The sequence below is a fragment of the Cherax quadricarinatus genome, chromosome 31, assembly GCF_038502225.1.
Source record: "Cherax quadricarinatus isolate ZL_2023a chromosome 31, ASM3850222v1, whole genome shotgun sequence".
In the NCBI taxonomy this organism is placed as follows: Eukaryota; Metazoa; Arthropoda; class Malacostraca; order Decapoda; family Parastacidae; genus Cherax; species Cherax quadricarinatus.
Genome location: NC_091322.1, coordinates 29465737 through 29478635, shown reverse-complemented (window position 1 = coordinate 29478635; position 12899 = coordinate 29465737).

Genomic DNA, 12899 nt, shown 5'->3' with positions numbered 1-12899 from the left:
TTGACATCCTAAGACACATCCTCAGACTGAAGTACCTAACATCCCCTGACTTGACATCCCCTGACCCAGCCTTAGACTGAAGTACTTCTTGACATCCCCTGACTCATCCTCAGACTGAAGTACTTCTTGACATCCCCTGACTCATCCTCAGACTGAAGTACTTCTTGACATCCCCTGACTCATCCTCAGACTGAAGTACTTCTTGACATACCCTGACTCATCCTCAGACTGAAGTACTTCTTGACACCCCCTGACTCATCCTCAGACTGAAGTACTTGACATCCCCTGACCCAGCCTTAGACTGAAGTACTTCTTGACATCCCCTGACTCATCTTGAGACTGAAGTAATTCTTGACATCCCCTGACTCATCCTCAGACTGAAGTACTTCTTGACATACCCTGACTCATCCTCAGACTAAGTACTTGTGATGAATGGTTTGAAAAACCGACAAGTTGAAGATTGAGACACTTATGCAGCATATGGGAATCTTTATTCAGGAAACGTTTCGCCACACAGTGTCTGACAGTTGTGATGAATGGTTTGAAAAACCGACAAGTTGAAGATTGAGACACTTATGCAGCATATGGGAATCTTTATTCAGGAAACGTTTCGCCACACAGTGGCTTCTTCAGTCCAATACAAAGAGGAAGGCTTAAGGAGAGGAGGAGAATGAGGTAATCAGTCCCTCAACCTGGAGTCGATGTGTTCAGTCCATCAATCTTGTAGAATGTACAGCATAGGGCCATAGACGTGGCTTATATACTGTTGTGAGGTGAGGTGAAGCAGGCGGAGGCGGGGTCATAGTGGTACCATCCACTAGTCGAAGTAGGTCTTCGTCCAAAGGTTGAACAAGGTTGTTACAAAGAATTCTTCATCACTTGTTCAACCTTTGGACGAAGACCTACTTCGACTAGTGGATGGTACCACTATGACCCCGCCTCCGCCTGCTTCACCTCACCTCACAACAGTATATAAGCCACGTCTATGGCCCTATGCTGTACATTCTACAAGATTGATGGACTGAACACATCGACTCCAGGTTGAGGGACTGATTACCTCATTCTCCTCCTCTCCTTAAGCCTTCCTCTTTGTATTGGACTGAAGAAGCCACTGTGTGGCGAAACGTTTCCTGAATAAAGATTCCCATATGCTGCATAAGTGTCTCAATCTTCAACTTGTCGGTTTTTCAAACCATTCATCACAACTGTCAGACACTGCAGCATCATGGGATCTTGTTACAAAGAATTCTTCATCACTTGTTCAACCTTTGGACGAAGACCTACTTCGACTAGTGGATGGTACCACTATGACCCCGCCTCCGCCTGCTTCACCTCACCTCACAACAGTATATAAGCCACGTCTATGGCCCTATGCTGTACATTCTACAAGATTGATGGACTGAACACATCGACTCCAGGTTGAGGGACTGATTACCTCATTCTCCTCCTCTCCTTAAGCCTTCCTCTTTGTATTGGACTGAAGAAGCCACTGTGTGGCGAAACGTTTCCTGAATAAAGATTCCCATATGCTGCATAAGTGTCTCAATCTTCAACTTGTCGGTTTTTCAAACCATTCATCACAACTGTCAGACACTGCAGCATCATGGGATCTTGTTACAAAGAATTCTTCATCACTTGTTCAACCTTTGGACGAAGACCTACTTCGACTAGTGGATGGTACCACTATGACCCCGCCTCCGCCTGCTTCACCTCACCTCACAACAGTATATAAGCCACGTCTATGGCCCTATGCTGTACATTCTACAAGATTGATGGACTGAACACATCGACTCCAGGTTGAGGGACTGATTACCTCATTCTCCTCCTCTCCTTAAGCCTTCCTCTTTGTATTGGACTGAAGAAGCCACTGTGTGGCGAAACGTTTCCTGAATAAAGATTCCCATATGCTGCATAAATGTCTCAATCTTCAGACTAAGTACTTCTTGACACCCCCCTGGCTCATCCTCAGACTGAAGTACTTGACATCCCCAGACTCATCCTCAGACTGAAGTACTTCTTGACATCCCCTGACTCATCCTCAGACTGAGGTACTTGACATCCCCTGACTCGTTCTCAGATTGAAGTACTTCTTGATATCCCATGACACATCCTCAGAATGAAGTACTTGACATCCCCTGACTCATCCTCAGACTGAGGTACTTGACATCCCCTGACTCGTTCTCAGATTGAAGTACTTCTTGATATCCCCTGTGACTCATCCTCAGACTGAAGTACTTGACATCCCATACCACGGTTGGAGTTTGAACCCGCGGTCAGTCTCAAAACTCGAGACCGTCGCGTTAGGCACCTGACATCCCCTGACTCATCCTCAGACTGAAGTACTTGACATTCCTTGACTATTCTCAGACTGAAGTACTTCATGACATCCCCTGACACATCCTCAAACTAAAGTACTTGATATCCCTGCGATTCACCCTAAGACTGAAGAAGTACTTTCTAACATCCCTATCAGGTTAGGTAAGATTTGTCAGGAAACAGGATAAGTGTTTCCTGTCGCGGGTCTTAATCACATGATGACCCGCCGCTGGAGCTTTTGGTAATCTGACCTGGAGTTTACCTGGAGAGAGTTCCGGGGGTCAACGCCCCCGCGGCCCGGTCTGTGACCAGGCCTCCTGGTGGATCAGAGCCTGATCAACCAGGCTGTTACTGCTGGCTGCACGCAAACCAACGTACGAGCCACAGCCCGGCTGGTCAGGAACCGACTTTAGGCGCTTGTCCAGTGCCAGCTTGAAGACTGCCAGGGGTCTGTTGGTAATCCCCCTTATGTATGCTGGGAGGCAGTTGAACAGTCTCGGGCCCCTGACACTTATTGTATGGTCTCTTAACGTGCTAGTGACACCCCTGCTTTTCATTGGGGGGATGATGACTCAAGAAATCGTAATGACACGATTGCAAATAAACCATACCCCCGGCCGGGATTGAACCCGCGGTCATAGAGTCTCAAAACTCCAGCCCGTCGCGTTAGCCACTAGACCAGCTAGCCACAATAAGATTCATCCAACTAGGTATATTTCTACACCATAGGAAAGTTAGCACAGGCACCTCTGTGACCACAAATGCAAGTTTTTACAGACGAATCTCCAGCTAGCGTGGCCGTGACGAACTCTAGCTCAAGTCCCTTCACTGCCGTCAACATGACTCAAGAAATGGATGAATCTTATTGTGGCTAGCTGGTCTAGTGGCTAACGCGACGGGCTGGAGTTTTGAGACTCTATGACCGCGGGTTCAATCCCGGCCGGGGGTATGGTTTATTTGCAATCGTGTCATTACGATTTCTTGAGTCATGTTGACGGCAGTGAAGGGACTTGAGCTAGAGTTCGTCACGGCCACGCTAGCTGGAGATTCGTCTGTAAAAACTTGCATTTGTGGTCACAGAGGTGCCTGTGCTAACTTTCCTATGGTGTAGAAATATACCTAGTTGGATGAATCTTATTGTGGCTAGCTGGTCTAGTGGCTAACGCGACGGGCTGGAGTTTTGAGACTCTATGACCGCGGGTTCAATCCCGGCCGAGGGTATGGTTTATTTGCAATCGTGTCATTACGATTTCTTGAGTCATGTTGACGGCAGTGAAGGGACTTGAGCTAGAGTTCGTCACGGCCACGCTAGCTGGAGATTCGTCTGTAAAAACTTGCATTTGTGGTCACAGAGGTGCCTGTGCTAACTTTCCTATTGTGTAGAAATATACCTAGTTGGATGAATCTTATTGTGGCTAGCTGGTCTAGTGGCTAACGCGACGGGCTGGAGTTTTGAGACTCTATGACCGCGGGTTCAATCCCGGCCGGGGGTATGGTTTGGGGGATGATGCATCGTCTGCCAAGTCTTTTTCTTTCGTAGTGAGTGATTTTCGTGTGCAAGTTCGGTACTAGTCCCTCTAGGATTTTCCAGGTGTATATAATCATGTATCTCTCCCGCCTGCATTCCAGGGAATACAGGTTTAGGAACCTCAAGCGCTTCCAGTAATTGAGGTGTTTTATCTCCGTTATGCGCGCCGTGAAGGTTCTCTGTACATTTTCTAGGTCAGCAATTTCACCTGCCTTGAAAGGTGCTGTTAGTGTGCAGCAATATTCCAGCCTAGATAGAACAAGTGACCTGAAGAGTGTCATCATGGGCTTGGCCTCCCTAGTTTTGAAGGTTCTCATTATCCATCCTGTCATTTTTCTAGCAGATGCGATTGATACAGGTGAGATCCTCCGACATGATCACTCCCAGGTCTTTGACGTTGGTGTTTCGCTCTATTTTGTGGCCAGAATTTGTTTTGTACTCTGATGAAGATTTAATTTCCTCGTGTTTACCATATCTGAGTAATTGAAATTTCTCATCATTGAACTTCATATTGTTTTCTGCAGCCCACTGAAAGATTTGGTTGATGTCCGCCTGGAGCCTTGCAGTGTCTGCAATGGAAGACACTGTCATGCAGATTCGGGTGTCATCTGCAAAGGAAGACACGGTGCTGTGGCTGACATCCTTGTCTATGTCGGATATGAGGATGAGGAACAAGATGGGAGCGAGTACTGTGCCTTGTGGAACAGAGCTTTTCACCGTAGCTGCCTCGGACTTTACTCTGTTGACGACTACTCTCTGTGTTCTGTTAGTGAGGAAATTATAGATCCATCGACCGACTTTTCCTGTTATTCCTTTAGCACGCATTTTGTGCGCTATTACGCCATGGTCACACTTGTCGAAGGCTTTTGCAAAGTCTGTATATATTACATCTGCATTCTTTTTGTCTTCTAGTGCATCTAGGACCTTGTCGTAGTGATCCAATAGTTGAGACAGACAGGAGCGACCTGTTCTAAACCCATGTTGCCCTGGGTTGTGTAACTAATGGGTTGCTAGATGGGTGGTGATCTTGCTTCTTAGGACCCTTTCAAAGATTTTTATGATATGGGATGTTAGTGCTATCGGTCTGTAGTTCTTTGCTGTTGCTTTACTGCCCCCTTTGTGGAGTGGGGCTATGTCTGTTGTTTTTAGTAACTGTGGGACGACCCCCGTGTCCATGCTCCCTCTCCACAGAATGGAAAAGGCTTGTGATAGGGGCTTCTTGCAGTTCTTGATGAAAACGGAGTTCCATGAGTCTGGCCCTGGGGCAGAGTTCATGGGCATGTCATTTATCGCCTGTTCGAATTCATTTGGCGTCAGGATAACATCAGATAGGCTTGTGTTAACCAAATTCTGTGGCTCTCTCATAAAAAATTCATTTTGATCTTCGACTCTCAGTCTGGTTAGCAGCTTGCTAAAAACTGAGTCATATTGGGACTTGAGTAGCTCACTCATTTCCTTGCTGTCATCTGTGTAGGACCCATCTTGTTTAAGTAGGGGCCCAATACTGGACGTTGTTCTCGACTTTGATTTGGCATAGGAGAAGAAATACTTTGGGTTTCTGGCCAGTGTCTGGGGAGAATTGTGAGTGAGTTGATCTGTAGGCCCTTTGCGCAGCAGGCAGTGCATGCCCAGTAAGTACCAGTGTCTCTTGTCAGTCTGGAAGCTAGTGTCTGTGCCTGCATAGTTATACTAGGGGATACACACCCCCTTGGATATAGGAATTTCTGAGGTGCAGGCAGGTCACTAATAATAATTGAATATTGCAGGAATTAAGGCTCCCAGTTGCACATGGTTTCTGAGGGGAAGTCCAAAGGGGCTAAGGCTAAGCTTAGGGAAGTTGGATCAGGATATATGCTGCAACACCAAGTAAGTTAGTCCTTTATACGTGCATGCAGACGAGTTTCTTGCAACATCGATCATTTGTGAAAATCTGTCCTATAAGCCACTTGTGAGGCTGAGGTACCCACCTCAGAGCTCGGTGTCAACAGAGTTTGCCAGGGTAGGCGACTCACTTGGAGGCAGTCCACACAAATTTTCACACAGCGGAAGGAGTTTACCTGGAGTTTACCTGGAGAGAGTTCCTGGGGTCAACGCCCATCATTAAAAATCCATCCAGGCACAAGACACTTCAGAAAGCCACCCCCTGCCATCCCCTGACCCCATACTGTCTATATTAAAAAACACAAACTTATGTTCCTTTACATGCTCAAGCTCGTACCTGAAGTCTAAAGTCATAAACCCCTGTCTCTTAATCACAGGTCACCCCACCCTACGCCTCCCCTCATGCCTAGCGACTGCACACCCATATACTCCACTACCACACACTTTTATTCACATTCCATCCTCCACTAATCTCAAAACAGAACAAAAGTGACTCAGGGAATACACCCATTCCAGCTCTACCCTGCACCCAACCCTAACATAACACCTACCGTCAGATTACGATAACCCACTGGGAAACTATTTACCCACACCTTCCCATATAGTAGCCTATTCCTGCAAACCATACAATACACACTCGCTGCAAGTGCCCTTACCCTACAATCACTCCCCACCTCCTGCATATCGCAAGAAACATACAAAAATTCTGCCACCACGTACATCACAGCCCGCCGAATGTCCTTAGAAACTCCACCTATATCAAAGTGCAACGCCCTCAAGGTCGAGATGTTACTCTCGCCCCCCCCCCGCCACTATACCTAGGATCCTCGCTAACCATGTCCTTACAACCCCCATGTTTTCACAAAAATATACAGCGTGAAAAGCTGTCTCCTCCTCCCCACAATGCTGACAATTCCCCGCACCTACATAACCCATTCAACACAGTACAGACCTTGAAGCTAAAATTCCCAGAAAAAACCTATATACCAATTCACGAACCTTCAGCTTTAATCTAATCTTTCGAAAGTCTTCCCAAATGCCCCTCCAATCATACATCGGGTATGTATCTAGTCCCTGTATCACCTCTCCCTGCCTACCTGTCCACCCAAGCCTACTAACCTTTACCTTCCTTGCATCCTGGATTGTCAATAAATTATGCATCATATCTTCACACATCAATAACTCCTTCCTCTTCCACCATTTCCTCACATCCTCCATGACCTCTCCCACCCTTATACCCCTCTCCCCTCCCACCCTTAGGTACCTCTGCTTCACATATACTGCCTTAACACGTGTGTCCAAAGGTATGAGACCCAGCCCACCCAGTCGCACGTCCTTCATCACCACTTCCTTCCGAAGCTACGGCCTCCCATAACCCCACACATACCTCAAAACCCCCCTCTCCAGTTCCTGAATATCACACGCCCTCAGGGGATATACTTCTGCCACTCCCCACACTTTACTATACACCAGTGTGTTTACCACCATCACCCTCTGCTGCGACGTTATATCCCCGGCCCTCCACCCTCGCATCCTACCCATTGCTCTACTCACAACATCCCTTGAATTTACCCTCTGCGCCTCCCCAGCCTCTGCCATGTACACCACCCCACATATCTTAAGTCTATCCACAACATTCCACCCATACAATTCCCCCAAATCCCCCCCACCCACGTACCTACTTCCGTTAACTTAGACTTTGCTCCATTAACCCTCATCCCAGTCGCCCCACCAAAAATCTCTATTATGCGTCCCACATTCCCCAATCCTATTTCCCCTCCCACCAAAATTGTGGTGTCATCCACATGCCCCACAATCCCACATCTGCCAGGACCCTTCCCTCCCCGTTCCCACACTCTTTCCTCTATAAGCCTATAAAATGGGTCCTGCATGCATGCAAAGAGAATTTGTGACAAGGGACAACCCTGTTTCAAGCCCTTCCTCATCTGTACCAGCAGCCCTAACTTCCCATTAACTTGTACCCTGACTCTCGCAGGTGTATACAAAGTAGACACCCATTGCACAATCTCATCCCCAAAACCGTGTTTTTGTAAAATACGCCACAACATACATCTGTCAACACAGTCATAAGCATGCCTCCAGTCGATCCCCAAGATCCCCCCCCCCCTTGTCTGCCCTCCACGAAATCCCTAATTCTTCCATTCCCCTCATGCATACTTCGACCTGGAATCCCATACTGTCCTTTATGTAGGACAAGGTCAATCACCTTCTTCATGCGATTGCCCAAAACCTTCGCAAATATCTTATAATCAGTGCACATGAGAGATATCACCCTATGGGCACCCAGGGTCCTCCTCCCCTTTATAAACCAAAACAACTACCCCCATGCCATGCATTTCCCCCAACACTCCCCCTTCCTTCATACAGTTAAGCAACGAGACCAGACATTCCTTCATACAATCCCAGTGTGCAATATAGAAATCGTTAGGAATCTCATCCATCCCTGGCACTTTTCTCCTACTCAAGCTCATTACCGCCTCCCCCACCTCCTCCTCACTGATTCTACCCTCAAGCTCCGCCCTCTCTTCCTCCCCTAAAATTCCCCGAATTCCCTCTCCTATAATCTCTCCCTCCCTCCCTCCACCCTGCCCTGCTTAAAATTCTCCCTGAACCAATGATCAGCATAGTTACTCATTGCATCAGTGGTTCTTAGTACCTGCCCCATACTATAGCCCCCACCCCTTTACACACCTCTAATCCCATAATCGTGGTCATCTGTTGTCTTTCCCTGAACCTCCGCAGAACACATCCTGACGGTTTATCACCTCATAGTACCTCTTCTAATCCTTCCCTCACACGTATCGCATCAAAACGAGAATTCTGTATATCCTTCAATCTTCCCCTTAAAACCTCAATTTCCCCATGCCTACCACCCCCACCCGTTTCATAGCAATCATTGAGCTGCCCCTCAAGGTATTTCTGTAATCCAAACCTCCACTGCGCCTCATCCCGTTCTCTATGTTGGTAATAATAATCACAGATAGCACTACTGACCACTACCCTACCTTCCTCCTGACAAACATTAGTAAACCACCACTTGAATACAACAAAGTCTCATTTAGACTCCATGACGAGGCCTCAGTAAGGAAGTTCACAGCTGACCTAGAGACTGTTGATTGGCCTACAGAATTCTCCAAGGCCAATGGTATTGATGACTGGACAGACATCTTTCTTAACAAATTACTTAGACTAAACAACAAACATTGTCCTATAAAAACAAAACAGATCACAAACAAACGGCTTGGTTGCCCATGGCTAACCAGCACCATTCTGAAATCCATAGACAAGAAACACCAATATGAAAAGCAATATAGACAGGGCTTAATACACAAAGATACTCTTAAACACTATTCATCAGCTCTCACCAAAGTAATAAAAAAAGCCAAACAACTATACTACTCCAGTAGATTCACAGACACTAGAGGAGATATAAAAAAGACCTGGAAAACACTCTCTCAGATTCTAGGGACCCACAAACTGAGAAAAACCAAGAATATTGTCCTAACTAAACCTAATGAAACACCACTACATCCCACTGACACAGCTAACAAGATAAACGACTTCTTCTCAAACATAGGATCTAATCTCGCCAGTAAAATCCCACATACCAATGCCCATGCCGGGGACTACCTAGATGGTAATTTCCCTAATTCCTTCTATCTTGCACCAACTGAGCCCACGGAAGTCATTGGGATCATAAAGTCACTTAAAAATAACTCCGGGAATCTGTCTCATGTCCCACCATTACTATACAAGCGAGCGGCCCATGTCCTTTCGCATGCTATTTCATTACTTTTTAACAAGTCAATAGAGACTAGCACCTTCCCGAAACTACTCAAGATGGCAAGGGTTACACCAATACATAAAGGTGGTAACCCTACAGACTTAAACAACTATAGGCCAATATCTAACTTACCATTGCTATCCAAAATCTTTGAGAAACTCGTGTACAAGAGACTGTATTCATTTATAACGGCTCAAAACATACTCAACCCCTGCCAGTTTGGATTCAGGAAAAATAAAAGCACTAATGATGCAATCATAAAAATGCTAGATCTGCTTTACACAGCATTGGAAAATAAGGAATATCCACTAGGAATTTTTATTGACCTAAGAAAAGCTTTTGACACAGTAAACCACCAAATCCTACTCCACAAACTTGACCACTACGGTATAAGAGGCCATGCGCTTGCTTATTTCAAATTTTACATTACTAATAGGTATCAGTACGTCACCATTAAAGACACAGCATCAGCAACACGGCCACTTGATACTGGAGTTCCGCAGGGAAGTGTCCTTGGTCCCCTGCTCTTCCTCATATACATCAATGACCTTCCAAACGTATCCCAACACCTGAAACCCATTCTCTTTGCTGATGACACGACTTATGTCATCTCTCACCCTAATCTTGCCACCCTCAACACCATTGTGAATGAGGAGCTGATTAAAATATCGACTTGGATGACAGCCAATAAACTTACGCTTAACACTGACAAAACTTACTATATTATGTTTGGTAGCAGAGCAGGAGATGCACAAATTAACATTAAGATTGACAACACTCTAATTACCAGAAATAATGGGGGAAAATTCCTAGGCTTATACCTTGACAACAACCTGAATTTCAGCACCCATATCCAGCATATAGCCAAAAAAGTATCCAAAACGGTTGGGATCCTCTCCAAGATACGATACTACGTGCCGCAAAATGCCCTTCTCACACTATACCACTCACTTATTTATCCATACCTCACCTATGCTATTTGTGCTTGGGGATCAACTGCAGCAACACACCTAAAGCCAATAATAACCCAACAAAAAGCTGCAGTAAGAATAATCACTAAATCCCATCCCTGGTAGCACACCCCCCCACTCTTCAAAGATCTAAACTTACTCCCAGTTCAGTACATCCACACTTACTACTGTGCAATCTATATCTACAGGGCCTTAAACTCTAATATCAACCTTGACCTAAAACGCTTTCTTGATAGTTGTGACAGAACCCACAGGCATAACACCAGACACAAACATCTCTACGACATTCCCCGTGTCCGACTAAACCTTTACAAAAATTCAATGTATGTCAAAGGCCCTAAAATCTGGAATACCCTACCTGAGAACTCTAGAACTGCAGACGCATTCATCACCTTCAAAACTACCATTAGAAAACATCTTATCTCCCTGATACACCCCGTCAACTAACTACACGAATACCACCTGGTGGTTCACACTTACACTCGCTCACTCATTTGACCATAAACAGAAATATTAATCTCAGTCTTAAAATAATGAATCCTGTGATACTCCAATACTGAAACTATATACTGTGCCAAAACAAAAGCATTCACATTGCTAAACTCATAAACTAGTATTTAGTCACTTAGCCATAATACCAACTTACCTCATAATTTGTAATATTTTACAATTAAGAATAAAACTAAGTATGCCCGAAATGCCTAGCCATGCTAAGCGTTCTAGTGGTACACTCTGTAATCACAATTTTACTACATGTAAACCAAACAATAACCAAATTTCTGTAAACTCAGCATTGTAATCCTTATAGAGAATAAACTTTGAATTTGAATTTGAATTTAATCTGCCATTTAGCTTGCATCTCCCACCATCCCAAAACATCCTCCTCGATGTTGCGTGCCTCACAGAATTGTCTCCACCAGTCCCTGAATGTAAACCCCTCCCCCTTCCCCTGAAGTAACCTCACATTCATTTTCCAATAACCTGCATACCGGCAAACCATACCATCCCATGCCACCTCTGCCAACATGGCACGATGGTCCGAAAAACCTACGTCAACCATCAGCACACGTTCTACTGTAATCTCACGAGTTATGTATATGTGATCTAATCTGGCATCATAATCCCTCCACATAAACGTGTGCTCCACTTTCCACCCATCACCCCTGACTACATCATAAACCCCTGCATCCCTCAACAAATCCCTCAACACCCGAAGCACACACCCTGCACCCCTCGGCTCCACATCCTTATTTCTAATTACACAATTCCAGTCCCCGCCTACTATGGAAACCATGAGTAAACCCTGCAAGTGGAAAAGCAGAACATCCCGTATAAAATTCACCATTATCCGTCTGTTACTATCAGCCGGCATATATATCCCCAGAAAACACACTCTAATCTCCCCCCAGAGCCCCTCCACCCTCCCCTCCCCCCTCTTCCCACGTGAGCACTTGAAATGGGCTGGATTCCCTCACTGCCACTGCCACCCCACCCTTTACTTTCCCTGAACTACCAGCATACATCCTAAACCCTTTCAACCTCAACTCTCTGCCACACTTAAAATTGTGTTCCTGTATAAAGCACACGTCAACATCAAAATGCCTCAAAACATTTTCGAACCATACACATTTAACTTCAGCTCTTAGGCCATTCACATTTATAGTTAAACACTTAAAGATGCAAAAAAGGTGGCTTTCCTCTATGTCTCTGTGTCCTGTCTATAACACTTTTTATTACTCCTGACTTCTCCCGTACACTCTTGCCCTCCTTGATTCCCTCCCTCCCCTGTGCACTACTCTGCTCTTTCTTAGTTACTCCCGCCCACGTCTTCTTGCCAGGTCACTGAGCTGGAGTAATGACCTCGTCATCTGACAGGTCTCCAGCTCTCTTCCTAGAAACCCCCTCAATCTCCATGTCATTATTTCCACTCTCCCTGTGCACCTCAGCATCCACCTGCAACAACTGCAACATGCCAGGCCTGGTCATGGACCGGGCCGCGGGGGCGTTGATCCCCGGAATAACCTCCAGGTAGGTAACCTCCAGGTATGCCAGATCCTAAACCCGTCGACCCAGTGGCCTGTCCAGTCAGGTCGTCAACCATCAGAAGTCCCCCATCTAGAGCAGGGTTCTCCTCCGCTGGCACGTCTAGGAAGGACTTAATCATTTTCTGCAGAGGTTCAGATAATTCCTGTAGGTCACCAGCCTCCCCCACTCCCACAGGCTGCTGCTCCACTTCAGGTTCTTCCTGTGAGGGAGCTACCGAAGCTTCTGGTAGCGTCACACAACGCTCCTCCACACCGTCCACTTTGTCCGCCCAATTTCCTTTGCCCGCTGCAACCATCGCAGCAGACGAAGGAGCCACCAACGACTCTGTGGCTACTGGCAATTCCTTTGACCG